Source organism: Ixodes scapularis, unplaced genomic scaffold, assembly GCF_016920785.2.
Source record: "Ixodes scapularis isolate PalLabHiFi unplaced genomic scaffold, ASM1692078v2 ptg002371l_1__unscaffolded, whole genome shotgun sequence".
Lineage (NCBI taxonomy): Eukaryota > Metazoa > Arthropoda > Arachnida > Ixodida > Ixodidae > Ixodes > Ixodes scapularis.
In genome coordinates, this window is record NW_024610243.1 from 412,531 (window position 1) to 415,376 (window position 2,846).

General features: G+C 41.8%; 2 non-coding genes across 2 annotated transcripts; both read left to right on the top strand.

Moving 5' to 3' along the window:
- The first annotated feature begins 250 nt into the window (after positions 1 to 250).
- Positions 251 to 322, top strand: Trnat-cgu. The gene has a single exon. It is a non-coding gene; the product is annotated as a tRNA-Thr (tRNA).
- A 1,857-nt stretch (positions 323 to 2,179) lies between these two features.
- On the top strand, positions 2,180 to 2,251 carry Trnat-cgu. Its single transcript has one exon. It is a non-coding gene; the product is annotated as a tRNA-Thr (tRNA).
- The last annotated feature ends 595 nt before the right edge of the window (positions 2,252 to 2,846 follow it).

Sequence of the window (2,846 nt, forward strand, 5' to 3'; positions counted from 1 at the left end):
TAAGCTTTTGTAGCTTTTCTGCAGCCTTTGTTCGTCCTTTTTCTGCCTGATATTCTTACCTTAATGTGAAACGAGTGTGCTTATATTATTCATTCTTTTAAGAACTTTCAAGGGTACAATTCTGGGAACGAGGACTATGGCATTTGAAAAACATACCCGAGGACTCGCGAGCATGTCCTTCTGAAAGTGCATTAGGTTCTAGGAAAGACGTCACAGCCATAGTTTCTCTCATGCAGGGCTTAGAAGCGTAGCCGTTATAGCTCAGTGGTAGAGCACTGGTCTCGTAAACCAGGGGTCGTGAGTTCAAACCTCACTGGCGGCAAACAGTTTTCGCTTTTTGAATTCATGAGCGTTGTGAGTAACTGGCCACTCGATGGGATGCGGACCGAAAAACAGAATAAAACTTAAAAAATATTTTTCAAAGAACTTATATTTTATTTAATGCAGATGTAGCGTGTGTCGTTTTAAATATTCCGAAATATTGTGACACATAGGTTTCAAGTATAAATAGCGTTTACCATTGCCCAGATTTTTGATGCGCCGTGATGTTTTATAAAATAGTATTCAGATTGAACGACTTTCTTCTTCGTGGCTTCACCGAGCTCATGTCCATTTGTTAGGTTATGTGAGCGATCTGATTTACTCGTAAGATGGCCTGCGGGCGTCTGTAGTTTCGGTTTTTCGCTAGTAAATGCTTTCTCACAGCGTGTTAATAGTTTTCAGATAACATAATCTGAGGACCGTAATAAAGCACATTCGCGAAGACGTTCAGAGGATGAGCCGAGCGCAGAGTTGAAGTGTAACGCCACGGCGCCCGAGTCACGTGATTTCAATATGGCAGTTGGGGCCTATGTGACGGCGGGTGGAACGGTCTACCTGCTTTTGGACATCCGAAAGTGGGCCGTCATCTGACTGCGCCAATCCAAGGCAGCTTTGGTTTTGTGTGAAGCTGCGCATAACCGCGGCTTCTCCTGCCTCACTTCTGAAGCAGAACAGCTTTACTTTAAAATTGGAAGTTTTTTGTGCACTATTATGAGTCGATTCTCTAATCTTAAAACGCACACAACTGGTTGCATTCTTCGACCGTGATGATCAGAATTTCCTAGAGCGTTGCACTACGTGCTCTCCAAAACGACTAAGCAGTACGCAATTGCGTATTCAGATTGGGCCTCATTCTTGCAAGTATGCGCCAGGGCCAGCGATTCAGAAAAACAAAAGACGGCGAGTTGTAACCTTCTTTGCAATTCCTGCCCAAGGTATCAAAGGAGCATAGTTAGCTAATCGCGTGTAAACTAAAATACTTCAAAATATCTGGCTTGAATCGGCTAAATGAGACAATCTGTACGCTGCTCCAGCTCAGTGGCAGAGCTGTGGTCTTGTAAATCAGGGATCGTGAGTTCACCCTTCACTGGAAACTCTACCTTAGGATAGTGCAATGAAATGAAATGAGAAGAAAGAATCATTGATTGTTTCTTTACGTATTTACTTCGTTTCTTAATTATAAGATCATTTTAAACGCAAGATTTACCATTTGTGACGCTCGAACCTTTGGTATTTTCTTGGTGGAAATAGTAATACTAGTTATTTCCTCACAATATGCCGTTTAGGCAACATGAATCTATTCACAAAACATACTTCATTCAAGCTATTTAAACAGTCATATTTTTTCATGTCACGGCAGAGGATTGCGTCGGCGTGCCCATTTTGTGTTAACGCCTCGAAGGCCGCACTAATGGACATGATTATGAAACGGGCTCGTAGTTAGGGATAAAATATATTAATTAACCGTCGGGTATAGGTAAGCAGTGCACATAAATGAAGGGTTCACAAACAGTATTTTGCGTACACAACAAGTTGTGTGGTCACGTGGCGTCAACCAGTGCAGATACACAAATTAAATATTTCTGGTTCAATTATACGCTCCCTGCGCGACAGATAACGTGGTAAATGACCTGATTTGATGCGTAAATATATCCGAAACTGAATTTCTCGCCTCAACTGAGTGAGAGAATACTCGCATGAACGGATGCACCATTTTCTGGGAGTATGGCGTTCCGTCAAAACGGATTTCATGCTTTAAAACACAGCTCGAAGCGCATTAAATTTTTTAAGCTGTGAAAAGAGTGTTTTAGAATCACTTTTAGGTTCTAGTTTATTCCATAGAGCACGCAGGACAACGGCCGCCATAGATCAGTGGTAGAGCACTGATCTCGTAAACCAGGGGTCGTGAGTTCAAACCTCACTGGCGGCATCTTGTTTTGTCTTTTTTAGTTTTCTACCCTATTTATGGCATCTATAGGCGCGGTGAAGCAGCCTATTTTTTCAGACGCCACACAGTTCGTGGTTTCCCTGTTGTTGTGTTCCAGGACAGTATTGTTTTTGTTTTGAAGATGTGCGTTCAGGCGGCATCTGATGTGGCACCTTTGAAGCTGCATAGCCCCACATTAATCCTGAAAGGTTTCCTTGCATTATAGTGTCAAATCTTTTAGAAGTCGCACACAAATGGTGACATTTATTGACCGTTATAGCGGGTTATTTTTAGAAGATGCAACAGCATTTTCTTAAGAAACGACTTCGGGTTTTGCCCTTGCGTAGCCAGAACTTATTGGAAGCGGTACTTCTTTGTTTTCTGTGATACAACGCTAGTTTTGTGAAAGTAACGGATGTGAAATGTGTCTAAATTGCGTGTCCCTGCTTCTATTTGGTCAGCACTGTCAAGAATGTGCATTAACTGCTAAATGAGGTGCGTGGCAGAAAAACGCCATAAAATGGCGGGTGAATGAATAGGCTAAAGAATATAATTACTTTTAGTTTAGAATTAGATCAAAATGAAATAAAAAAAAGCG